General features: G+C 49.8%; 1 protein-coding gene and 1 long non-coding RNA gene across 2 annotated transcripts in view; one reads left to right on the forward strand and one right to left on the reverse strand.

Annotated features, from left to right (window-relative positions):
* LOC130542960 (uncharacterized) overlaps window positions 1–25,611 on the reverse strand; it is a 46,723-nt gene extending 21,112 nt beyond the window's left edge. Inside the window, exon 1 of the long non-coding RNA XR_008957906.1 lies at window positions 2,043–25,611. This is a non-coding gene — a long non-coding RNA (uncharacterized LOC130542960). The remainder of the gene's footprint in view (window positions 1–2,042) is intronic.
* ZHX2 (zinc fingers and homeoboxes 2) overlaps window positions 1–27,146 on the forward strand; it is a 152,339-nt gene that overhangs the window by 24,026 nt on the left and 101,167 nt on the right. The gene's annotated exons all lie outside the window — the stretch shown is intronic.

Raw genomic sequence — 27,146 nt, forward strand, 5'->3', positions numbered from 1 at the left:
ATCTGTAAAGAGAGGCCGTCATTCTGTCTACGTCAGCCAGTATTTTTGCAGATTAGGGGAAATCTTATATTTGGAGAAGTGGCCACCAAAAGAACCAGAGTTAGAAAAGGTGGCCTCGGGGAGTATGTTGGAGGGGATTAGTTTTTATCACAAGCTGGTGGTTTTCATTATAAGCCTCTGTAGTATTTCATTTCTTAATTATGAGCATGTATTTCTTTGCTAAAAATAGTTTTAAGGCATTTTACGAGAGCATGTAAACCCAGCACTGTGCCCAGTGCTTGGCAGATAGTAAGAGTTTAATAAATGCAGGCTGTTAATTTCTGGGTACCCAGATGACTTGCTGTCACTAGTTCCTGAATGCTCCAGGAAGGCAGGCCGGGCTTGCTGTTTCTGCTGAGAGCAGCGTAGCACTCCAGAATTATACTGGGCAAGGGGAACAGGTGTGGTTCAGACAGATCTCTTCTTGCCAGATGAATTGTTTTCCTTCCTGATCCTTACGCGAACTCACCCCCTGCCACCAGCTTGCTGGAGAAGGCAGCCAGGACCTCATCGCAGGTCTCACCTGGCCCCTGGACTTGGCTAGTGATGGGCTTAGTTGCCTTAAATCTCCAGGTTCTCTGGACTGTGTCCAAGGCTGTTTGACCAGGGCTGTGAGAGGGGAGAGTGGTGGTCAGTAGACCCAGGCATGGGCTCACCAAGATCAGACTGAATGAGATTTACTTCATTTTTTCGAAAATGGCTCTGGGGCTGGTAGATGAGGAAAATGCCACAAGTTGAGCCTCTCTGGTTTTTGTCAAGCTGTTTGAGAAAGCCACTCACGAGCTCCAGGGGAACATGATGGAGAAGTATTGGATGATGCCAGTGGATAAGTTTGCAGGTTAAATGGGCATGCCAAAGGGTGTCGACAGATCTGAGTAAAATTGTTTGGACTGAGGTTCCTGGTGCCCAGCCTGGGTCTCTGAGCTCGTGCCTATTCCGACCTAAGTGCTAGCCCTAGAAGCCATCCGGTGTCCTTATAAGCTGTGATGATACATGAAGACCCCACCCCTCTAAAAACCTCAGTTTCCTCATCTGTAAAATGGGGGATGGTAAGGCCTACCTCCCTGGTTTTGTTCTGAGGATTAAACACCTACCTTTGTTAGCTTGTTGGAAGGGCAAGGCAAGGAGAAAATCTGGTAGTAAATCGTGCCTGACACCTTGCAGACCTTCAGCCCCTGATCACTTGCATTTCAGTGTGGTCAGAGATAACATGAAGCTGGGAGCCATGGTCGGTCTGTTGGCTGATAGACGCAGCCTCCCAGAAGATCTCAAGAAGAATGAGCTCAATCTAGTGACTTGTGGAACAGCCCCAAGTCCCACGCGAGTGAGAACCAGAGCCCCGAGGCAGCCCGGATCCCGGGTGGGAAGAGCTCTGCGGACTGCAGGTCCGGGGTGGGGCGGCAGCGGGGAGAGGGATGGATAGCTATCCTTTAACAGCATCGGTGGCTGACTGTGTCCGGAGTGAATGAGCTGGGAACAGCGCCTCTCTTCTGGGGCACGAGCCTCATGGCAGAATTGTGCTCAGTGTGGAATGTTGTCTGCTACGTGGGACAGCCACAAACTAATATGTCCAAGGAGAGTGACCAGGATCGTAGGCAATCTGGAACCAGGGAACATAAGGCTTCACTTGTTCAAATTTGGAATACTTGGTTGGAGTTTTAGGGGTCAGAAATGGCACAACCCTGTTACCTGACCAGGCTCAGGACCAATGAAGAGAGACATGGGAGGCAGACAGGTGGAGATCAAAATACACACTCTGTTCCCTGCAGAACCAGGCTAGTGAGCGGAACTTACACCCATCTGCCGGCGAGAAGATCTTTCGAACGCTCCCTGTCCTGCACTCCACACCGTAAAGAATCCAGCGAGGGAAGCGAGAGCCTGCAGAGCAGACACGCTTACTTAGGCCCGTTGCTGCTCTGTGATGGGGGAGCCAGAGCAGGCGGACTTCCTCTGTGATGCTTGCAGCTTAACTTCACCGAGTCGAGAAATGGACTGTGACTCACCTGCCAGCCAGATGCTTTACTCCACGTCCGGGCCAACATGGGTAAGGGGAGGGAAACTGGTCCAGGCTGTCTGGGTGAGGCTCCTTCCTCATGGAAAGAAGACAAGTGAGGAGTAAGAATCCCCCCTTCACATTTAGGAAGGATGCCCAAAATTCATTAAGCACCTTCTTGGTGTACAAAGTACTCTCTTTTGTCATTCATTCATTCATTCATTCATTCATTCATTCATTCAGTGAATCAGCAAATATTTACTGATCACCTAGAATGTGCAAGGTCATCTTCTAGGCTCTCAGGGAACAGAACCAAAAGAGACTCCCGCTTTTACGGAACTTACATTCTTGGCCTGGGAGGAGACCAACAATAAGTGATAATCACCATAAGTAAGAAAATCAGGTACTATGCTAGAAAGGGATAGTTGCTGTGGAAAAAATAGTAATCCAATATTTGAAAGTGGTGAGGGAGTGAGCCATGGGGCTGTTTGAGGAAAGAGCATTCCAGGCAGAGGGGAAAAGCTGGGGCAAAGGCCCTGTGGCAGGATGTGCCCGAGGGTGGGAGAAAAGCCGGGAGACCAACGTGTAGAATTGGATGGCCTAGGGCCTTGTAGGCCCGGCTCAGGACCCTTGTCCATCGTCACGTGGGGTGCGTTACTTGCTTCACAGCACATCATGGGGTGTGATGTGATAGTTCTTCCTATTATCCCTTTTTATAGATGAATAAACTGAGGTTCACAGCCACAAGCCCTCTATATTTTACAACTGAGAACATTATGACCCAGAGAGGAGTGACTTGCTCAAGGCCACAGAGTGGGCAAAATGGCACTGGGCTAGGACTTGGGCCCCCTGATTCTCATCCCAGAGCCCTTCCTCCCACATTTCTGCCCCGGAAATGAACTTCCTTTGAAGGAGGTCACCCTGGGACTCTCTTGCAGATTCAGATCTAGATCAGAATTTTCTTCCTAGTCAGGGGTTTGGCATGGAAAAGCTGTTAAGCATGCATGTTAATAAACACTGGATGAAGGGCACCTGGGTGGCTCAGCTGGTTAGGCATCCGACTCTTGATTTCAGCTGGGTCATGATCTCAGGATCGTGAGATCAAGCCCTGTGTCGGGCTCCACGCTCAATGGGGAGTCTGCTTGAGAGTCTCTCTCTCCCTCTCCCTGTGCCCCTCCCCGCCTCAAATAAGTAAATAAATCTTTAAAAAAAAATAGAATAAACACTGGATGACGCAAACTCCATTGGCTGTAGTATGACCATTGTAGCCATTATAGTAAATTCTGACGTGCTGATTGCTTCCTACGTGAAGGTGTGAACTTATGACATGTATTCATTCATTTATTCCTCACTACCAACCTAAGGGATAAGTACTGTTATTACCCTCATGTTATAGTTGAGGAACTGAAGCACAGAAAGAGAAATTGCCCAAGGTCACAGCGCAGGTGAAGAAGAACTGAGCTAGACTCAAAGTTCAGGCAGTCTGGCTTCAGAGTCCGTTCACCCAGATGGATCAGACCCAAAGGAGGTTACACCAGCTGCAGGATTTGGGGCACCAAAAGCATGTGTCCATTTCCCATGGGCAGCTGGGGAGTGGATGAGAGTCCCCTTTCACTTTTTCCACATTCTTACCTGGAAGATGCTCCTTTCTCGAAGCTTCAGACACAGGGATTTTCAGAGCTTAATTGGCAAGAAGGCTTTTAAGCACTGGCCTAGGAAAGAAATCCCAAGTAGATCTGATCTCTCATCCCCTCTGCGACTGCAAGTGTGATTGTCTGTGCTCGGAGTTATATTAGGAGAGAAAGAAGCCATCCCCGTGGGTGGAAAACCGGCCTCAGTATATGCTGATCTGTTCATAATAATGATGATGCGCGTTTCTGTGGTGCTTACACTTTCCAACAGGCTGTCACACTTGGTCATTATATCATTCAGTCCCACGAGGGTTCTCGGTTGTCACCATTTTGTAGATAAGGAAGAGGAGATGAATTGGGGGAAGATTACATGATTTGTTTAGTCACACTAGTGATAAGTGGAGAGAGACTTGTACCAAGTCCATATCCAAAGTTCTAGCTACCATTCTATGCCAGCTGAATGGCCACACTCAATTTATACCCTGTATTTATAACAGGTTTCCCCTGCTGTCCTGGAGCGGAGCGTTCCTATGAAACCTTTCGTAAGCAAGCTGAAATGGCATAAAGCAAAGAAGCAATTACCATTAACTTCTATGGGAGATTTTTTAGCACTCCCAGACCCCCAGAATCACCTCTCTTAGGCTTTTCTGATACCTTAGGACACATCTTGCTAACGGATGCACAAACTAAGTCAAGATAAAGCACAGATGCTCACAGACACAGCTCACGGCTCTGGTTGCATCAGGCACTGAGTGTAGGTTCCTGGGGAAGGAGCTGGGGGGGGCCCCCTCCCCCTCCTCGGGGTACGGACACCTCTGTAACCACCACTGCAAAACCAGTACTGAATGCTATCTTCACTTTTTGCCTTTTTTCCATAAAAGCCAAGGTCTTCTTTGGATTTCTTTCCATTAGTGAAACCAGGTACTAACGAAGGTCTTTCGTACCAGCCAAGTGGCCTAACACAAACTTTCACAAAGGGGATACCTGTATATTCTAGATGTGAGCCCTTCAACCCATCTTTTTTCCCTGAAAACAAGCAGAAAGAGCTGTGGCAAATTCCTGGGGGGTATTTACTCAAACTCAAAAGATACTGGAAAAACCAGTTTCTGGGATTGGGTCTCCACGAAAAAAGATTGTTCTTATCCCCCAGGATCTGGCTGGCTGTGTCTGTTTTACTGAATTAGGTTGCCGATGGATTGACACCCATTGGCCACGTTTAGGAGTTTGTGTTGATATTACTGTTGTGAAAAAGCACATATTGGTCCCCACCATCTATATGCCTGCGACTTTTTTTTTTTTCCCCTCTCTCTTCCATTTCGTGCAACTTTTGCTTACAGACTACTTGGCATAATTGACACATTGGCTCAGGGCTCCAAGACTGCCAACTTGGAGCCTTGGATCAGTTAAATCAGTTATGACAGATGTGATTATTTACAAGAAAATAGAAGTCACTATAATTAGACCTTCTAAGGAGTACATTTGGGTGGAGAATGAGAAAGCTCAAGTCTAATCTGGCATGATGTGTTTGGATTTCAGCCTCGAGTAGGTTCTTCTGTGCGCTGTGAAAGAAGGTGTTGGGGTGTCTGACACCCTCCGCAGACACTGCCATTTATCAATTCTCATGACAGAGCTACTGATAGATGGAAAGGCGAGGTGGTAGAGTGAGCATTAGATTTGGCACGAGAAGTGGTTTCAGTTCTCAGCTCAGCCACTTGTCCTTACATCGATATCTTCTTTTTTTTCAGTCATACAATGGGGATAAAAAAAGAAGCCCTATCTCATCATAGCGTTGAGAAAATTAAAAGTGATAAAGTCAGACAGGTGTCTAGCATTGTGCCTGATATAAGGCATCACGCGCAAAGTTCCTACCCGTCTTGAGCATAACCCTCAGTCTCCTTGAGCCTCACCTTTTTCATTGGGAAACATAAGTGAAAAGCATCTCATACGATGGATGTGAAGTCTGTGAAAAGGGCTTCGTAACCTTTTGTTGCTATTTCATGCTTCCATCTTTCTATTATTATTTTTTAATCTGTAATAGTTTGGATTTATTGCATGCATCATAGGCCAGACACTATAGTAAGCAGGGTCGGCTTCTCTGTTAGGCACATAGGCATAGTGCCTGGTGCTCACAATACTTTAAGGGCCCCAGAAAATGTTTAATTTTAATTTCCCTTAAAATCAGAAGAAAAAATGAATATAATAATAATATAAAAATAATAGACATAATGGTTTATCTGGCCTAGATTGTATGCATCGTTACACCAATGTAATATTAAAACCTAGTTTGTTCTGTTTTTTATTTTGAGCTTTTTGGTTTTTGTTTTTTGTGGGGTTTTTGTTTTTGTTTTTTTAATGCCGGAAGGGGTCCACAAAGGCAAAAATATCTAGGGCTCACAAAAGTCGTAATGCACCTTTGGTTGTTAGGATCTTCATAAATGGTAGCCCAGTCTGTTCTCAGGAAGGCTTTTTTTTAATTCGCATTTTACAGATGAGGAAATTGAAGCTGCAGGAGGTTAAGAAACTTACCCAAAGCCACCTGGCCAGCAAGAGGCCGTATTTGTCGGATTGGGCTAACAGCTGTAACAACCCCTAGATTTTAATAGCTGAACACCTCAGGAGTTTATTTCCTGCAAACACAATTCAGCGTGTCTGTTTGGTAGGCGGTCTTCCACACAGTGATTCAGGGACCCAGGCTCCTTCTCTCTGTGGCTCTGTTTCTTCTCACTCCTGGAAGTGGTCCCCATTCAGTTGGTGGAGAAAGAACCTCAAGCGGATGGTTTTTCCAGGCCAGGCCTGGAATTGGCCCACATCACTTCTGCTGGCATTCCATTGGCCAGCGTGCAGTCATGTGACCACTCCTAACTGCAGGGAAGCCTGGGAAATGGAGTCCAGCTGCATGCATGCCTGGCAGGCAAAGAAGAACCTGGATACTGGGGAGCACGCTCAGTCCCTGACACGGTGACAGTGTTGGATGCCAGCCCACGTCTTTTGTACACAAAGTCCGTGCTCTTTCCACTCTATTTAGCTGATTCTTGTCACAAAGCTCCTTTATGGGCCCTTTTCTCCTGCCAGACTTGCCCACTTACTGTGCCCAGCACCAGACCTTTGCCTGCTCAGTCCCTGCTGCTGTGGTAGGTGCCGGGAAGAGAAATGCATTGGCAAGGAGCTCCTCTTACCCTGCAGCCGCACTCAGGCTAGCTTGAGAAGGCTGCAACCCGGTGCTACGTTCTCTGTATCTCCTCGTCCTGAGCCCACTAGCTGCTTCTAGTTCATGTGCTGAAGCCGGGGAATACCTCCTCGGTGTGAGAATAGGAGGCTGCACAGAAGGTTTCAGAGAGCAGGAGAAAAGAGGTTTGATCTGGGTTTTTGGCTAGACCATGAGCCTTGGGACCAGGTGATCTCATCACTCAAACGCCACCATCGTGGTATTGCTGGTTATTTGCCAAAAATGAATCGTGTGGCCTGCCCTTCATCTGTTAACTAATGTGTGTTGCCTTTGAACCCCATGATCCTAGAGGACAAAACTGCTGGAGCCAGCTGGAGGCCAGATGCCCTGTGGATGTTTCTATAACTGTTGGGCAAGCCCAGTGACCCTGGCAATGTTCCAGTAGTGCTGGTGTTGGTGGGCACCCAGGTCCTCCTGCAGGATCAGGCCAACACCATCTGTTAGGAAACCTCTGAGTTGCATCAGAATAACTCCCTCCTCCAGGAAGCTCTCAATGGTCCCTACCTGTTCAGAACTCAAGGCACTTGTTGCCATCCCACCTTAAGGTCCTGCATCGCCTCGTAGCACTTGGCAGTTGGCACACAGCTCTCCTCTCGTTCCCTGTTAGTCTCTCACGCAGGCGCAAAACCCTGCTTAAAAATGTGTCTTGCAACAAGACTTGGCATCCAGGACGCGCCCTGGGAAGAATTTGTTTTTGTTTTAATGCCGAGGACGTTTGCATGAAAACAGGATCTTTGTTGCTTAGGAATTGATCAACTCCTGCTGCTGCTTTTCTCTGCTGAAGTGCCAGCCCCATATTTGTCGCAGGCAAGCAAGTAACGGTAGGGACAGTGGGACCTCTGCGGATAGAGGGTCCTGGCCCTACATCGAGGGCAGCAGAGGCCACGGAGTCCAAAGAGAATCCGGAATCCATCCAAGGCTGAAAAGAGCTCACAGGTGAGAGGTGCCCTTGGCCGGCAAACCACCTCACGAGTGAAGATTTTCCATGAGTCGAGTTTGTTCTAGATGTTCAGGGGAGAAGAGAAGGGGTGGTGCATTTAAGACTGGCCTCCACCTGCAAGGAATAAAAGTAACAAAGACGACGCAGGCGCAAGTGAAGGGAGCCGGAGCTTATAGCAGAGAGGTGGGAAGTAAGGAGCTGGACAGACTCGGGGTCTGCTCCTTACCCACAGAGGAAGCATGGACACACTGCTTAATGTCTCTGCACCCCAGTCTCTTCACCTGCAAAAGTACACCCATCTCTTGGGGTTATTATGAGGATTAAATGAGATGCTATATGTTAAGTGATTGGCATAGTAAGCGCTCAATAAAGCCAAAGTATTATTACTAATATTAAAAATAACAATTCATAATAATACCAGATGCTCTCCATCCTAAGGAAGAGATATCCAGATGGCCACAGAAGGCTATTTAGAGAAAGGACTCGAACTTGATTTGACACAGCTGTGTCCACTGCAGACGATTCTTGAGGAGGCTTTGGAAACACTGTCCAAGAAATGGAAGTAAAATCTCCCACATGAACGCGGAGGGGGGTTTCCAGCCCTCCTGCTCTGTACACTCCCCAACTTCCGCCACCGCCCATGTGTGGCCCCAGCCTGGCCTGACAGGCGTCAGCACAGAAGGGACAGAGATGAGAAAAGCCTGGGGTGACAACTCAACCGGTCAGGCCCTTCCTCCTGCCTCAGTGCTTGGCTTCCAGAAGGTAGTGGGGCGCTTATGTCCGCATGCCCAGAGAGGCTAGACACCTTTCTCTCTCTGTGCCCTGAACATATGCTAATCAAGGCCGAGAGCCTGCAGAAAATATCTGCTTGGCAAAGCCCCGCTCCCTTGCCTTGGCTTGCCCACCCTCCCTGGGCTTCCCCTCCCATCTGCCCATTCAAGGGCGTCCATAAATCCAGCTTTCGGAGCCCTCAGGGGCTGGCAAGGCTGCCATGGACCTCAGTCACATCTCGATGGAAACAATTGAAAACCACTTGGCAAAAAGAAGGGGTGACCTAATGTTTCGTAGCAAGAATACATTTTTTCCTCACCATTCTTATTCAAGCCCTGGGGGGAAAGCCGGCTGCTCTCCAATTCCGTCAGGCTGGGACCTCGGGGATCCTTATTCCTTTCTCCCCTGTCTCCGACCACCCCTCAGGGAAAGCAAGCAGAGGCCAGGGCTGTGTGTGGCCCCCCGCTCAGGCCCTGGAGGAACAGATTGGGCCTTACCTTCCTGACTGGCCAGGCGGCCTCGGTTCTCTCAGAGGCGAGGCTAAGGCCACAGGGGCCTGTGGGAGGCCCATATATGGAGCCTGGGGAATGTGGGCTATGGCAGGCCGCCTGGAAAAAATGGCCGTGTTCTGAGGGCCAACTCCGCCGAATTATAAATAGCACCGCCTCCCTCCCCTTCCAGCTTGCGCGTCTGTCACCGAGGGTTCACGGTTTAAGTTGGAGAGGACCAGACACGACAAGGGGGCAGGGAGTGGGGAGGAGGGGGAGAGGCCAGGTCACGCAGAAGTTTAGCTGCTGTCTTGAGACTGATACAGAGAACTGTCACCAGACCACGGGGCTGAGAGTGGGACACATTTAGAGGAGCAGACTGACTACTGATTTAACGCGTTTTTATAAGCCAAATAAGTATTGGGGGGAAACTAAGGAAACCTCTAAGGAGATGGTCTTAGAGTCTTTAAAACAGAATAATAATAATAACAATCAGTTGCCTCAGAATATGAAACCTTTCTCTCCGGCTCCAAAAGGTCAGCTCTTGCGGCTTCCAGATCGAAACCTGAGGACAGGTGCCCACAAAGGCCTATCCGTGGAGTCTGCTCCAGAAGACTTCTCAGTGGGTTGTGTGTCTCCCTGACATGGAGGGAGCAGGGGCACTCACACCTTCTCCACAAATGTCTGCCTGTCTTGCCCACCACATGGAGGGTGATGAATTTGGAAGGTGTTAGAAAATAAGGAAATAAGGAGTGTGCAGCTCTGGCTGTGGAAAGCACCCAGCCGTTTTCACTTGGGTTAGACTGATTGGTAGATGTTCCAGCAAATTCTGAGTTCTGGAGAGGGGTGGGCTGCTACTGCAGGGCCCTGAGTCCTCATGTGTGCCCTTGACTTGGGCTGTACTGGGTGATCCTGGGGCCCAGGGCCAGGTCTCCTGATTCACTGCCCAGTCCTCCATGGTCAGAACCCCACAGTTGGAACTCGGGGAGCGCTTCTGGGCACGATGGGACACAGGCACCCGGGATGTGTTGGAGGGCAGCACACCCTCCATGGGGGTCGGGGCCTCTTCTGCGAGAGAGAGGGCAGGGCTAAGCAGCGGTCCCTTGTGTCCTGTGCCAGCGCTTGTCGCCTTTGCGTGCATTTCAGAGATTTGGGCTTATTGATTGGTGTCTCCTGTCCTCCCTTTATAACCCTCACTCCGTGCATGCCCTGCGGCTGCCTGTGCAGTCCAACGTTAGAAGAAAAATTAAAGAGGAACAGACAAACCTTTGTATCTTTTGGACACTTGTCAACAGAAGAGCGGCGGACCTCACAGGATTCAAGCAGCCAGTCGACATGAGGTGTGAGTGGGTGGACATTGGAGCTTGCCCTGCCCTCGTGTCAGATTTGGAAAGCCCGTCTTAGGGAGTGGCTTGAAAACTGCTTCTGGAGCCCGGGTGGGGGAAGTGCCTCCGAGGCGGAGGGCCCGGCTCCCACTGCGAACAAAAAGTAGCTCCGCTGTTACCTGGGTTAGGTATGAGACTGCATCATTTGAAAAGGGACATCTGGCCCTAAAAAGATTGGAAACCAGTATTGTGGCTCACAATTGTGTCATTTTAGTGCTGAGTAAATGAAAGAGAGGGAAGGGGTTTTTCCCAAAGTCAGCCCAAGGTCAAGACCTTGGCTCGGGGCCAACTGCTGTGTGATTGTGATTCTTGTCCTAGGAAGGGAAAGCCCGGAGGGTTGGGGGGGGGGACAGAGCGAGCATCTTATCAACTCCCTTCTTTTGTGGGTAACTGAGGCCCAGGGCCCAGGGTGGGGAGGGGGTTTGTTCAAGGGACAGTGAGTGGCAGACCAGGGACTTGAAGCCACTGCAGGTGCTCATAAAAGAGGCATGATGAGCCATAAGAACCCCAAACGGTGGTGTTTGATCCGGTCAAGACAGCTTCCCGGAGGAGGTGACACTGAGCTGCGATGAAAAAGATGACAGGTGACAAGAAGGTGGTGAGGGGTGGGAGAGCGTCCGAGCGGAGGAACCACACAGGTGCTTGGTCAGGTGCTCCCCACGGCTCGGGAAAGGCGGCAGCTCTCATGGGAAGACCTCCCATCTGTCTGTGTTGACCTCGCGCCTAGGGAAGGAGCAAGGTGAGCGGCATTACCACCTGCCAGGTGAGGCCCCGTTCTGCGGGCGCTCAGCGCGGTCCTCTGGCCGACCTGGAGCCCAGCTTCTCCTGCACAGAGCCCTCTCCTGAGAGAGGCGTCTCTGCCGAAGCCCGGGCAGGATGGCGTGCTGGAAGGCTTTGCTGCGGCAGGACTTGAATACATAATGTGCCTCGTCTGATTGGAGCCGTGAGAAAGTCCAGACAGCCTTCTCTAGACAGGAAAGGACATTGCAGGGACGGTGGGGTTTGTTTGCAGTGAAACTCCCTGTGGCCTCGAGGAGAGAATATTAGTCTTTTTCTCAGGCTGTGCACTTTGCGTGCGTATAGGCCCTGAGTCAGGGTCCAGATCTTGTTTCTGGGGCTGGGTGTACCGTTCATTCCTTTATCAGAACTGGGAGGGGAGTTGGGTAAAGATCCCCGGAAATGTGGACATTGATTGCTGTCACCCAGATACAGTTTAAAAAGAAGGACATGTTCTTTGCAACATAAAATCCTAGAAAAAGGATTCCTGTTCTTATATTCTGCTCTCTGGGGAGAACTAGCATGTGCTCAGGCCATCTTGTCTAATCATGGGCTTACTGTATTCTCAAGCTTCGTGAATCCCCCAGAACTGAGGGTGATTCCAGGACAGCCCAAGAAAGTATACAGGGCTTTACTAACCCAGAAGCCAAGCAGAAACCTCCCAGTCACTCCCACTTTCCTTTTTTTTTTCTTTTTTTAAGTAGGCTCCATGCCCAACTTGGGGCTTGAACTCACGGGCCCATCACCCCGAGATCAAGAGTCACATGCCCTACAGACTGAGCCAGCCAGGCGCCCCCTCCTACACTCCGATATGCATTTGGAGGAGGGACTCCCGTACAAAATGTCTTACTTGGCATTCATGAGATTCAGTCTCTATGCTGACGTGCTAGCCTCGGCCCTGTGGGAGTGTACGGATGCCACCTTCACGCCTCAACTGTCTCTGTGCCGGTGTTTCTCAAAGTGTGTTCCAAGGAGCAGGAGTCCTGCATGATGCTCTGTGACAAAGGGGTTCCATGGTCATGTTGGTTTGGGAAATGCTGCATACCGACTCACCCTGCACATTAATTCTCTGCTCACATATCTACCCCAGATATCTTCCCAGACCATCATTACAATCACCATCAACACCTGTTCCCATACCTGATGTTTCTCAGAGTCCTTCCATGTCCTGATTTTATATTTGTCTGTTGAGTTTCGTATTGTCTGTCTCCCCCACACTAACAGTTCTCCACACACGAGGGACTTTGCCTGTTTTGTTCAGTTCTGTATCTCTTGTGTCTAGAACACTGCCTGGTTCAATAAAATAACGTGTCATTGGACAATGAGCACATGAACCAATTAATATTTCCAAACCCTCAGGACTCCTCTATATAGAATTTTGTTTAATTTTATTTAACTCGTTTTCATACTTCTTTCCCCCTTTTCTTGAAATGCCCAGCTCTTCTCATCACATAGGCCCAGGTCAAATTTGACCCTGGGTGGCCAGCCCTGAGCAGTAGCCAGCCTCCCTGCCCCGCACTGTCTTATCACCAGATTGCATTTTCGTCCTGGTAGAATGACCAACGGAAACTGGCTTGTTCTTAGTTCTCTGTGCGTGGGTTCCCTCCTCTGATCCGAGCTCTGTGAGGGTAGGGACATCATCTGTCCTGTTCACCACTGGCTCCGCAGAGCTCAGAACAGTGCCTGGAAAGTGCTGGATAATGATTTGCTGCACAAATGGCCCTCTGCCGACTGACCCTTATCCACAGCCCATAGAACTTAACTCCACCAAATACGCTTTGGGACAGGCCGTTTTCTGTCAGCCCCCCCAACCACTCGCCAGTTATTACACCACAGTGGCTACTCTACTCCTCTGGAAATCTCCAAGTGTCAGAACCAGAAGGGACATCAAAGAGCATCTACCCCCAGTGATGTTGGGTTTGTTTGTTTGTTTGTTTGTCTGTTTGTTTGAAAGTAAGCTCCAAGCCTGACAAGGGGCTTGAACTCACGACCCTTTGATCAAGAGTCGCATGCTCCACCAGCTATGCCGGCCATCCCTCCCACCCCCGCCATGCTCTTGTCTTTCCGAGGGAGGAACGGGGGCTTTGAGAGAGCAGATGGTGCCAGTTCAGGACCGGTCCCCAGAGCGCCTGTGTCTTACTCGGGTTTTCCTCGTGCATTCATTTCACCTCGGGCTGCAAACAAACTTGGTAGAGGTCAGAAGTCTGAAATGGGTCTCACTGGGCTAACATCAAGGTGCTGACAGGGCAGTTCCTTCTGGAGGCGCTCCCCTTCTGGGGAGAATCTGTTTCCCTGGGTTTTCCAGCTTCTAGAAGCTGCCTGTATTCCTTGCCTCATGGCTCCTTCCTCCATCTTCAAAGCCAGGTATGGCCTGTTGAGTCTTTCTTGAACTGTGTCGCTCTGACTCTGAGCCTCCCACTTCTCTCTTTCACTTCTGTGGACTTTTGTGATTCCATGGGGCCCATCCGGATAAGCCAGGATGATCTCCCCATCTCTACATCGGTAACCTAATCACCTCTGCAAAGGCCCTTTTGCCGTGTAAGATAACATATTCACAGGTCCCCGGGATTAGGACGTGGACATCTTTGGAGGGGGCGTCATTCTGACTGCCACGCCTCCCATCACACCCTCTGCCTCTTGGAACACCCTCAGGCAAACGCACATTCTCTTCCCCTCCATGTTGCCTCAGCACTTACTTTCTTTTTTTTTTTTTCCTTAATATTTTATTTATTTATTTTTCAGAGAGAGAAAGCACAGCTGGGGGGGGGGGGCGGGGAACACAGCAGGCAGAGGGAGAAGCAGGCTCCCTGCTGTGCAAGGAGCCCGATGCGGGACTCGATCCCAGGACCCTGGGACCATGACCTGAGCCAAAGGCAGTTGCTTAACCGACTGAGCCACCCGGGCGCCCCACCCCAGCACTTTCTGTAGTTGTTGTTACATCACTTTAGAGTCACTTTAGAGTTCTGTGTCTGGCTGCCTGGCTAGGCCATGACTTCCTCATGGGCGGGGCAGTCAGCTCTGTGCCCAGCCATTAGCACGCTCCTGGGGCTTGGCTGAGATGGACCTACTCCATTTACCGCACCAACCCCCTGCTTGCATTCAGTGGCCTGGAAGGGCCTCCCCGCAGGTTCCGATGATCGAGTTTTGCCATGGGATCAGTCCTCAAAGAGATCAAGAGAGACCCTGGCCACAGCCAGGTTTTTAGTCTTCTGCCGTATTAGAGTATGAAAAAAATGTGCCAACTGATTACAGAAATCATGGATCTGTAAAATATTTAAATCAACAGATTAACTCTTTTGACATCCAAAATGCTCTGCTGTAGAATTGTGAGCTTAGATACAAGGTTTATATTAAAAATACTTTAATTCAGGCTATTGTACAGGTCTTACAGGCCCTACTTCAGACTGCCACACACAGTCGTGTCAAAAGTTTCCATTTACGCCCTTTCGTGGGTGAGAGGTCTGGTCTGAGCAGCCTTCCCAGTCACACCGCCAGGCCTCCAGACCCGGGGAGAGGTGATACTTGGAATAAAGGCTGAAGGACAAGCTCCTAGGATGCAGTTTAATATTCAGGATCAGACCTTGGGTGAGTCACATTCTTCATCTGTTGTGTCCTTAGCAGTCAGCGAGGGGCTTGGAGCCCATGACTTCGAGGTTCCCTTTTCGCCAGCATCCTGTTACCTGGAGGGATCTATGATCCGTGCCGACACCTGGCTTCTGGTTCTAATGTAGCCATGAGGGCGGTTTTGCTCTGACCTGAGCCAGTAAGTGATTGCTACACTGCCCTTCCTTTCACGGACCTCCTAGCAGGTTCCCTCTGCTTGCCACAGTATTCTCAGCCTGGCAGAGTCCTAGAGCACTGGATGCTGGCACCCCAGAGAGACCCTGTCCTGTCTCCCCATCTGAGGTCCAGAGAGCATGAACTGCCTTCTCCAGGTGTTCGGGTTGGCACTTGAACCCCGGGTCTCCCAGCTGCCTAACCCCTGGTGTTTCTGCTATGCTGTATCAGGCTGGAAGAGCGAGGGAGGTATCTTATCTACAGTGAGTGCAGCCGAAAAAAGCATGAGAAGCCCTGATTTTGAAGCATCTTTGATGGCTTTTAGAAAGAAAACAGGACCCCCAAAATCATAAACAGTTGCAAACAATTTGTATGTTTACATGTTATGTGCTTTTCCGTGTCTGTGTTCTGTTTTATAATAAAAATACATATTAAAAGTCACAAAATGGACTAAACGGGGTTTCAGGTCCACAAAGTAGCCAAGACCCCCCTACTCCCTTTCTGAGCTCCTTCGGGCTACTCTTATTCTACCCCCCACCCACCCCCTTCCTCCAGCCCTTCTCTCCACCATGGCCCTGCATCACCGACGGCCCCCATGGCTCGGGCTGGTCCATCCATCCAACCATTCATTTGCTCGTCCCTCCATCAGGTCCTTAGGATGGTCCTCCTGTATTGAAGGCACTGTGTACCCCCAGGTTGCCCTTCGTGACACACAGTGTGATATGGTAAAAACAGCCCAGACCCTGATGTCCATCAGAGACCTGGACATCTTTGGCAAAGTAGGAGGCCTATCCTATGTTAGGCTTGCAAACTCAAATGAGGACAGAAGTCAGGCAGGTAGAGGGAATGAAGGAGGCTAGCCAGAGGTACGGAATAGGGAGTAGTAGCACCTTTGGCGAAATAAGAGAGTCCATGCCCAGTCTAAAAGGGACACCTGCCACGGACTGATTCCCATGCAGGCATATGGATTCAGTGATGCCAGAGAGCCCCTTTTAATTTTTTCAAGGAAAGTTGGAAATCTTGATTTTTAAAAGACACTTCCAAAATGTTGAAAACATCGTATAGGTCAAAGAAAACATGTCTGAGGGCCGAATCCAGCCCAGCCACCCGTTTGCAAGCCCTGGACCAGAGACTTGGGTAGATTACACTGCAGCTCTCCCACGCTGATACGAGGGGATGCTGCCATGCATACCGCGCTTTCTTTGTGCCTGGACGTGTGTTTCGCTCGCTGCAAGCAAGCCATATATTGTCCCTGGGGGATAGCTGGTGCTCAGTTACCGATAGCCATGAATGACTGGATCCGTGTGTTATACTCCTCTGTACCCCACACGCCAGGACTAGCACATGCCAGGACCAGCACAGACAAAGGTGTACCCAGTAGTTTCTGCTTACTAGATAAGCAAGAACTGCACCCTTTAACGCTATTGTGGCATTGGTTAGGAAGTAGACTGACCTACAGCCTCTAAGAGAGGCCCCTAGTCTGTAGTTTATGCTCCTAATGGAGTTTGTGCAGGTAGAAATGGAGTCCTGCTGGGTTAGGCCATTCGTCAAAGCCCCCCATTCCCCCCCCCCCCCCCGCCCAAATTAATGTATTCCTTCAAGCCCTAAACGTCTCTCTCACCCTTTCCTCATTCCCTCCTCCACTGTCCCCTACACACCAGGAGGAGGGGACAGCCAACTGAAGGACGCATCTCACTTACGAGGGGCGGGACTTGGGCTTTGGGCAGCAGAGAAGCCCATTATGCCCCAAATCTGTGGCTGCGAGGGTGATGGCACCTTGCTGCAGCTGAAGGCATACAAAGCAGCACTTGAACCCGGTGGCATCGGCCCGCTTTTCTTCACTGGAGGGAAAATGAGCCATTATTCTCCCCGTGCCCCATTCCCACCAGCTCCCCGCTTAACCCCCAAGCAAGAGAGGCCCCACTTTCTAGCAGGTTTCTCCGCTGGACACTCCAGCAATATATTAGCATATTTTGCATTAAAAAGGACTTGGAAAATGAATTAAATGATTGGCATGGTGTTTCAAAAGGGTTTTCCAAACTACTAGTAATTGTGCGGTTTTAAAATTCACCATTCCTGTCTGAAATGCCCTGGGCCTGGCAGCCAACTTAATCGGGAGACATTGTACCAGGCAGGGCGGATTTTAAGGCTCATGATACCCAGTGATTGCCCGAACAGTACCTGGAGACTTGCTAAAGAGAACCTTGTCCTAGTTTTTCAGCCGAGCTGGCAGTTCATTCTCCTTCCTTACAGAGCTGAGATTTATGCCAATTCAAAATCTCCTTTTATGAGAGGGTCTGGGTCAGCCCAGGAACAGTCGGCTGAGGCGCCAGGCAGTGTAGACAGTATCCAAATCTAGACAACAAGCTAACGGAGGTGGAGCTTGGGGGCAGGGGGCTAGGTTAGTCACTTATGGCACTGCTCTGGCCATGGGGGCTCTGTGTAGGGGCATGAGTGTGGTGGAAGCTTCCAGAACGTGCTTTGGGAAGCGCAGATCTGGTCCAACCTCTTCATTTCTCAGGTGAGGGAGAGGAGACCCCAGAAAGACTATTACTTGCCCAGGGTCACAGACCATTTTTACTCTTCCTTAAAAAGTTGGGAGTCAGATCCCCTGACTCTAAATCCAGGTTTGTTATTTTTACAGGTCCATAGAGAAGAAACATTAAGGGGTTCCTGGCTGACTCAGTCACTGGAACGTGTGACTTGATCTCGGGGTTGAGGGCTGGAGCCCCATGTTGGGTGTAAAGATTACTTAAAAATAAAATCTCTTTTAAAAAAAGAAAAAAAATTAATCGGGAAGTAGGGGTGTGGAGTTGGCTAGGATTTGAAGGGGGAGATTAGGAAGTCTGAGATGGAGGAACATAGAAATGACAAGTTGTGGGACAGCCTCAGGCCTTTTGGAATAACAATTGTTATTAATATTATGACTAATCATGATAATGATAATAGTTGCTAACATCCGTGTGCTTTCTCTGTCCCGAGCACTGCGCCAAGTGCTGTGCCTGTGTGACCGTGTTTAATCCTCCCAACAGCTCTGTGAAGCCAGTTAGTACCAATATAGCCCTGTTTTACAGATGAGGAAACTGAGGCTCAGAGATCAAGCAACCAGCCCGAGGTTACCCAGACCAGCTGCAGCAGCAGAATCTTTAGAAGAAAAGGAGAGAATCCATAAGTCAGTGACACAGAAATGGCAGTAACGAGGCCCCCAGCTCCCGGACAGTCTTGAGAACAGACGCAGGATGAGGGCGAAAGGAGTGGGGACACCGCAGAGCACCACGGGCTCCTGGCAGGAAGGTGCCGGCAGGGGAGCAGAGTGAGGTGCAGGGCGGGAGTGAGACTCCCATGTCAGTGCAGGAGCAGCCGTGACCCAAGAGCAGAGGCACAGACCTGGAGCTCAGGAGAGGAGTGGAGCAAAGATTCCCGGTCTTTCGGGAACTGGAGACGGAAGAGAGAGAGAATGCCTGGAGAGAGAGAGAGAGAGAGAAAGAGTGTGTGTGCGCGCGCGGGGGTCCTCCTTCTACACACACACACACACACTCACACTCACACATCCCCCCAGGAGTAACTTGTAAGGGAGAGTGTGTCCTCAAACTGGCTTAGCCAGGGTCATTATGTAGAAAAGGGAGAGAGGCCTGGTCAGCAGGGACGCTGGAACCGGGGAAGACAGGGACAGCCATGACCCACGCCTGCGTCCACCAGTGTGGCTAAAGTGATCTCAGGATGAGTCATCCTGTAACTCCCCTTGTCTGAGCAGAGAGCCCCCCACGCAGTCGAGAGAGAACTGTGCGAGGTGTAGCCATAGGCGATGTCCTGAGGCGGCCCCGTGGGCCGAGGTGAGCTGAGGTGGGCTACGGGACCAGAGGCGGGGGCTGCCCTGAATGGCTGAGTGGTTCATGTCATCGCGTGGTTTTTTCCTTCCCTTTCCCGGGGCTGTGGATCGTATATGTCAACGGGCTCCTGGATGACTACTTACAGATCACTCTCCTTGGGGTATAAACAGAGCACAGTGGGGCTGGGCGTGTACTGGGGGCTGGCTTTTATTTTTACGCCGAGTATCCAGAGATGGCAGATAACCATTCATACATCCTACAAATTGACGGTATTAATCTTTTTTTTTAAAGTCATGAAAACACTGCATTTCAGCCAAAAAGTTAGAAAACGTTTACTTAACTCTGAGCCAGTGATTGAATAGAAAGTTACACAACTCTTTTAATGGTGTGTAAGATTAGCTGCTCGTATGATGCAGTAGGTAAAACAAGGAATATATAAAGTGCATGTGTGGTAGCATAACATTGTTTAAGGAATCCGGACATGCCCAGTGTCAGAAAGGTTAACTAGAATGTCCAAAGTCACACAGCTGGTAAGTGGCTGAGCCAGGATTCACCCCAGAGTATGTTGTTCTAATCACCAGTTTACTATACCACAGAGGGCATCTTATAATATGTTTTAAGTCCAAATCTAAAAAATCCAAAGTAGTTGGATTAACTGTGCAAAATTTGCACTTAAACAAGGCCTGTTACCTTTTACTCTCATTAAAGGACCTCAAGAACTTACAACAGTGGTTAGAATTTCTGTACTTTTTGAACATTCATTTAATGTGCTGACAGTCCCTTTAAAAGGATACACATGTATCCAAATTCATATACATTAGAAAACAAGAGTAAGAACAATGTGAAAACTCTCCCACCTCATTCTAGGAGCTGGGCAAGAAAGTCTCTCTGCTTGAGCTCTCTTGGGGACTCAGTCCATTTGGGCTGCTATAGCAAAAATACTCTAGACTGGGTGGCTTGTGAACCACAGAAATGTATTTCTCACAGTTCTGGAGGCGGGTAGTCCAAGATCAAGGCTCTGGTGGATTTGGTATCTGGCGAGAGCCTGCTTCCTGGGTCACGATGGCTGCCCCCTTGCTGTGTCCTACATGGCAGACAGGGTGAGAGGTCTCTCTGCGGGCTCTTTTTTAGAAGGACATGAATCCCATTCATAAGAGCTTCACTCTCATGACCTAATCATCTCCCAAAGTTCCCACCCCCAAATACCATCATCTTGGGTGTTAGGATTTATCATATAAATTTTAGGGGAACACAGACTTTCAGTATAACAGGAACCAAACATTAAAGACTGGTTCCACCTTTGAGTGCTAAGGAACGTAGGGTTGGAAAACCAACATACAAGCAAAGTCATGGGCCAGCAGTCGCAGGGCAATAACTCCAGGAGTCGAGGGCTCTGAATTTTAAGAGTGGCAAAAGGATACAAAATAAATGACCCCAGATGGCATTCATCTTGACAGGTTTTCTGCATATAGAAGGTACATTTGGAAGGAGGACTGGCGTCGACAGATTGTAAAGGGGAACTCTGTGGGTGCTGAGGACGTGGGTTCGCTGCTCCAGACAGGGAGAATCTGCCATGTGGAGGGACTTGATCACATTCAATTTTGAGCATGACTGAGCATCCAAAGGAAATGCACCCGAGCACCGGGTCCCGGACCTCTCTCCGGTCTTATCGAATAAGCTAGCCCTGTTGCCCCCCAACATCCTTCAGAGGCCCACCCTCCTTTCCAAAATGAGACCCAGTTGAGTGAGGTCTCCTGCTCGTCCCCTCATTTGCATTTGGTGGTCAGAGCTGGTCAGAGTGTAATTCGGATAAATTACTTTGGCAAGTTCCGAATGGGTTTCCAGGTGGGGAATGCAGGACAGAGAATTTGAGATTTAAAGAACGCATTTCAGAAATGCCATCACATTAGAGCTTCATTTCAGTCCCTTGGGGTGGCCACCAAGTAAACAGCTTAATTTCCATCCCTGTTGGAGGTACAGAATGCAGCATTCACACTTGCCAACAGATAAATGTCTCCTGTCTCTGGCGGTGCTTAATGGCTTTTAGTGGCATTAAGGCTGGGAAGAAAGGGACTGACTTTCTCTTATTGGGTAAAATTGAAACGCCAGGGACACCATTCCTTTTCAGACGGATCCTTCCCTTCTCAGATTACCGAGCCAGGGCCCAGCCAACTCCTTTTCAGCTCTTTCAGGTAAAATGGAAGCCTGAGGCCACCCAACTGAGGGGCCCTCGGTGGGGGGCTCTGATGGGCTGGTGTTTGGGATTTGTCAGCTGAGAGATTTGCATCTCTAATCAGAGTCAGGTCCTGGTGTGCTTCAGCCCCGTGGCTGGCTGTGCTGTCTCTGTCGCTCTCCAAGTGTTCAGTTTGCGGGGACGCAGGGAAGAATCTTCAGCAGGAATCAAGAGCTGCATGGAAGGAGAGGAAGGCACCAGCGGGCACTTCCTGCTGCGAGCCTCCACTGTAGGGAGCCGCAGAGCAGCCCTGGCGAATATTCCATGTGCATCCCTCCCGTGCCCTTTGTCCACATAAGAGAAACATTTTTTTTTTTTTTTTAGATTTTATTTTTATAGCAATCTCTACACCCAGCGTGGGGCTCGAACTCACAACCCCGAGATCAAGAGTCACATGTTCCACCCACCGAGCCAGCCAGGTGCCCTGAGAAACTTATTAGATGTTGCACTATTGAGATTTTGAGATTTATTGTCATTTCTCCAAAAAGAAGTAACCAAGTGTGTCCATCCCAGCATTATCTACGTGGCAGAAAATTGGGAAAAGGAAAGCAGTATCCAGCAAGAGGTGAAGGGTAAAATAATTCAACAGTTAAATAAATTAATGGTTAAATAAGGCGTAGAAACCCATACAACAAGTCTATTTAGTAGTGTGATTTTTTTCAAGTGTTAAATGTTAAATGAAGAATGCAGTATAATACTGTCTATATTGTTTAAAAAAAAAAAACAACCCATGAAAAGATGGAAATACGGGGCGCCTGGGTGGCACAGCGGTTGAGCGTCTGCCTTCGGCTCAGGGCGTGATCCCGGCGTTCTGGGATCGAGCCCCACATCAGGCTCCTCTGCTATGAGCCTGCTTCTTCCTCTCCCACTCCCCCTGCTTGTGTTCCCTCTCTCGCTGGCTGTCTCTATCTCTGTTGAATAAATAAATAAAATCTTAAAAAAAAAAAAGAAAGATGGAAATACAGCAAATGTTCACACAGTTAATCCTTAGACATGGCATCAGAGATGATTATTTTTCTTCCTTGATTTCTGTATTTTCTACAATGGATTTTTTTCTTTTTTTTTTAAGTAATAAATATTGCTCTTTATTGAGAATATTTTTATTGAGAATTCCTGGATGCTGGCTTTTGCCTCCCAACCTGGAGGGAGGAACCACACTACAGGCAATCACTCAGAAACCCCACTGTCCCAACACCTCCGGGCAACGCAGGGAGGAACAAACTCATTCCCCTGAAAATCGGTCAGGCTTTTTTCACAGTGGATTTTTTTTCCCCTGACAATAGAAGTTAAATGTTGAAGCAGGATACTATCCTGTGCCCTCTTTCCTTGTTTGTTTTCCTTTCTTATCTCCTGGCACGAGAACATCAGCTTTGCCGTCAGTGGGACCATCCGGGCTCTGCCAAGCATTGGGTTGCTCGCGGGACACAGAACACTGGACAAAACCTGCACGTACCTAATCCCCCTCACCTGTCACTCACTCCGCCCCAAGTTCATCTAAACCCTCCTTGAACTTGTTTATATTTTTAGCTGGTACAGCCTCTCGGGCCCAACAAGTTCCATGTGTTTTCCGCCCTCGGTGTGGGGTGGCAGAGGCCTGCCCGTTGGGTATCCTCAGCTGACCTCCCCAGGCTCCGAGGGGTCCTGCTCGCTTCCGCACTTCCAGCACAGAGCCAACAAAGTAAGGACAGCAGTGACACGTGCACACTGAGCAAAGCGCACGTACAGACGAGCTCAATTTGGTAGAACTGACGAACTTGGGGTTGAAAGAGACCTCAGAAATTGTTTAGGCCAGTGTTTTCCGAAAAGTTCACATAATGAGAGTCACTATTTCCAGAAACCAGTGGAAATTGTACGGTACCCAGGATACGGTGGCACTGGCTGCCTAAAAATATCATGGGGCTCTGTGTGTGTGTGTGTGTGTGTGTGTGTGTGTGGTGGCGGGGTGTTTTGTGTTTTTCTCTGGGCTGGAATCGAGCAACAATGGTCACCTTGTTTTGATCAGAAACCCCAGCAGTTATACAAGTGTTTCATTATTTTGTTAATGGAGGAACTAATTAATGTCGGAGAGACAGAATCTTCTAAAATTTGGCATGTGGAGAAGGTAGACATTGACGGGACTCTGCTAATCTGGGCCGGACCTGTGAGGTGGAGCGGGCAGGAATGTTCCGGCACTCCTGCCTGACAGATGTGGAGGTGGACTGCAGAGCGGCTAGCCGACCCCAGCTGAGGAGGCCGGTGCCCTGAGCATGCGACCGGGATCGGGCTGTCCGGCTCTGAGGCCTGGGCTGCCTCCAGGGCGCCTCTTCTGCCTCTCTGTTGAAAGCAAGCGCCTGAGATGTGCTTCCTGTACTGGGGATAACTGCATAGACTTTGCATTCGTGAATGCTCCAACAGTGGTCAGTCAAAACGATTGGTTATTTTAATGGCCCTTCTAGATTTTTCAGTCTCTCCTAACTGTGGAAACAAGTGTCCAGGTTCAGTAGGGTACAGCGGGAAAGAAGGTGGGCTCTGGACTCCTGACAGCCTGGGTTCAGACCCTGCCTCCCTCCCTCACCAGTCCACGATCCCAGCTTTAACTTCCTCGAGCATCAGTTTTCCCAGCTGTAAAATGGGACTAAGGATAGTATCTGTCTGAAAGGGCCGTTGTGAGGATTGAACGACATTATGAATGAAAAGTGTCTGTCCGGTGCCTGGCGCCCAGCACAGGCTCCATAAAGATGAGTCTCTCATGTCATTGTTACTGTCAGTATTCCGTGGGAGGACCACCATTAGGACGCCGTGACAGCTTTGAACCCATTTTGCTTTGCCGGACCAGTGACAGTTCCCCCTTTGGCTGTATTGTTTGCTGTGTCCTTTAGGGGAAAACAACGCGGTAGCCCCTCATTCACCCAGTTCCGTTTCGAAGGGCGCAAAGCAAGGCCAGGATGACCTACGTGACTACACAAGGTCACACAGCTCACTGGGGCAGTGCTAATTCTAGAGCTCTTCACTCCGCAGGGCCCTGTTCCCTCTGCAGGCCTCCTTTAATCCTCCAGACCAGGAAAATAGGGAGAAACCAGAGAAAGAAAGAACCAGATCCCCAGAAACCCTTGCTCAGGTTCCTGAGCATTTGCCGTGGGCCTCCTGGTTGGTTAGTGACTTTCTTCATTTAGTGGCTTTCGATGGATGCCACCTCGGGGTCAGGGGCTGATGGTTGCTGTTCCGCTCTCCGCCCTTCCTGCCTTCACAGACCGCACTCTGCAGGAGCCCGAGGACCTCGGGCAGTGGGTGGGTGATGGGCGCAAGGAAGCCTCCTTACCTCCATCAACCACTTTCTGAGAACACCTTTGAGATTCACACATTCTGGGGCCACAAAACTGAACGAGCGTGAGCGTCACTTCCTGCCTTTCCCCGGGGCTCACCGGTGGGGAAGGTCAGGCACAGACTATGAAGCGAATCACAGGGGCATTTGTGCACATACGAGGTTTGGGGAAGTGCATTCCCGGCGGAGGAAGGCTTTGAGCAAAGACACTAAGGTGTCGCCTTGCACTTAGCGTGGAGCGAAGCACGTCAGTGTTGTCTGGTTGCTCTGAGTGTGTTTGCTGGACAGTGCTCCTAGGCAAGGGGTCACAGTGTGTGTCCTTCTTTCTTCTTAGTCCCTGTGTTTGTGGGGGCAGCTCACAGCTTGGAAAGCACCTTCAACTGTATGATTTTACTTGACTTGCTCAGCAGCTTGGTGAGGTCAGAATTTCTCCCCATCTTAGAGATGTGGAAACCGAGGCCTTGGGAGGGCGACTTGGTGGCTCAGCTACTTAGTGATTGAGCCTAGATTCGAGCTCAGATCTGAGGTCTGATTCCAGCTCCGCCGTGAAGCTCACCCTTCTGGTCAACACTCGGGAAAGGGGCCTGGATTCAGTGCTTGACTGAGAGGGAGACAGTGCCGGGAAGTGAACACGGGAGCATGTGTCGTGGGGCTCGGGAGAAAGGACGCTGGCTTCTGAAGGGAGGCCCCTGGCATGGGTCTCAGCTCTGTCAAGCATGAGTTGCAAGGATTTAGGATAGCTACTTCTCTCTGAGACTCAGTATCCCTGGTAGGAAAATGAGAAGGTGGTAGGAGATCCCATCTCATAAACCTGTACAGCTGGGATCAGAACATTGGTGTTCATTACTTTCTTCTGTCTCGGCCCCCAGCCCCTCCCCTCCCCATCCCCAGCCTGGGGTTTCTTCCAGTCCCGGTGAGTGCTTTCTTCTCTCCTACCTGTAGCTCAGTGGAATCGCCCGGGGAGCGTGTTAACATGCTGAACCCCGGGCTGCGTCCCAGCACCTGATGATCCCTGGGAGATGGGCCTGGGAACCTGCATTTCTCTGCTAACCACCCCCAAGAAATTCTGATCATCAACCAGATTTCATAATTCGTGCCTAAGCTGGGTAGTCCTCAAACTTGGGGGGGGTCATAAAATGACTGAGCCCCAGAATTTGTTCAAAATTCTCAGGTGCTGCAGGAACCACACTTTAAGAACCAGTGCCCTAGCTCATTCCCTGAGAGCCCAACTAGAGTAACCAGCAAGGGAATCTTTACTCATGGAGAAGCCCTGTCAGCACATGGGCTTTTTTTTAACAGAGACCTTCAAAGTGATTTCGGTAATACAATCGCAGCCACTGTTCACCCGGAGACATTGCTACCTGCCAGGCCCCATGCTAGATGTCTACAGTCAGTGTTTCTCACGATCATACAGGATTTGTGGATTCAGAATCCGAGGATCCATTAGACTGAGTGCTCATCTGAGATTGCACGTACTACCAGTGTGATCAGGCCTTTCTAGAGCAGTGTTCCAGCCGCTTTCCTTACCCCAGGGGGCCTCTCTCTACTGTCTCAACCATGAGTGATTCTATTATGGGAATCTCCAGCCAGGTTCAGAGAGGGTTCACCAGGCAGCTTGGGGGTGGTACTTCTGGCTGGAGGAGCCTTTCATTACTTCTGCCGGTGGCCTTTGGCCCACACCCGTGGGACAGCACAGCTGCCCCTCCTCTCATCATGTAGCCCACTTCTAGGGGGCCCCTCGTGTCCCCCGGGGGGCATTGCATCTGTAGCTCTCAGAGCTCCCTGGGTAAAACTGGGGGTCAGCTGCTGGATCTCAGCAGAACCCCCCAGCCTGGTGGGATTCTGCCTGGGTTCTGGTCTGGCTGGCGTTCTGTTTGCCTGTGAGGACCTTGGAAAAGGACAGTTGGCACGGGATCCCAGGAAACATTCAGCAGATACAGATGGAGAAGGTTGTGTCATGACTTAAGCTGTGATGCGTCTGGGAGTTTCTTTCCCCCTAACTTGGGACATTCATCTGCTGTTTAATAGGAAGTTCCCCGAGTTGGGAAGAAATATAAGACAGAGTAATTAGGAAATACAGTGACCATAAGGGCTTGTTCCAGACTGAGGTCTCTATTGTTACCAGTCATCCACACACACACACACACACACACACACACACACACACACACACAGTTCATGCTCGCGTGTGTAGTTTATTGGAGTTTTTTTCCCAGTTATTTTTACATCTGGCAGGGAGCTCAGGAAGTTATCCGAGCCGTTAGTGCCTTTCCTGTAATATCTCCTACTTCTCCTACCTGTGCTCTTCTCTCTACGGAGAAAAGGAAGGAAGGAGGGCAGGAAAGAAGGAACTGCTTTCAGACGCTGATCCTTCACGGTGGCAGAGGCCTCCTCGCCGTGGCTTCAGAGTTTTATCCTTTCTGTTTCTGGAGGATGGACGTGCACCCTCGTAGCCAGCTTGGTGGAGTCCGCTGACATAGGAATTGGCATCGAAAGTAACAGCTCCAGTCCAAGATCTGTCGCTGAACCATGCCACCTTCTCCCAGCTTCGTGCGGCCGCTCTGACCTGCCCATCTCTTCCGAGGGGTGGTGAAAGAAAAGAGATGGTGGATATGAGAGCATCCCTCCCATCTGAGAGCTGGAAGGGGTTCTAGAAATAGAGATGTCTTACTTTACTAATGAGAAAACGAGGCCCAGGGGTTATGAGCACTTTCTGGGCAGGAGAGCAGGCCTGGGAGGGAAGCAGGCTCTGGTC

Source organism: Ursus arctos, unplaced genomic scaffold, assembly GCF_023065955.2.
Source record: "Ursus arctos isolate Adak ecotype North America unplaced genomic scaffold, UrsArc2.0 scaffold_6, whole genome shotgun sequence".
Taxonomy (NCBI): Eukaryota; Metazoa; Chordata; class Mammalia; order Carnivora; family Ursidae; genus Ursus; species Ursus arctos.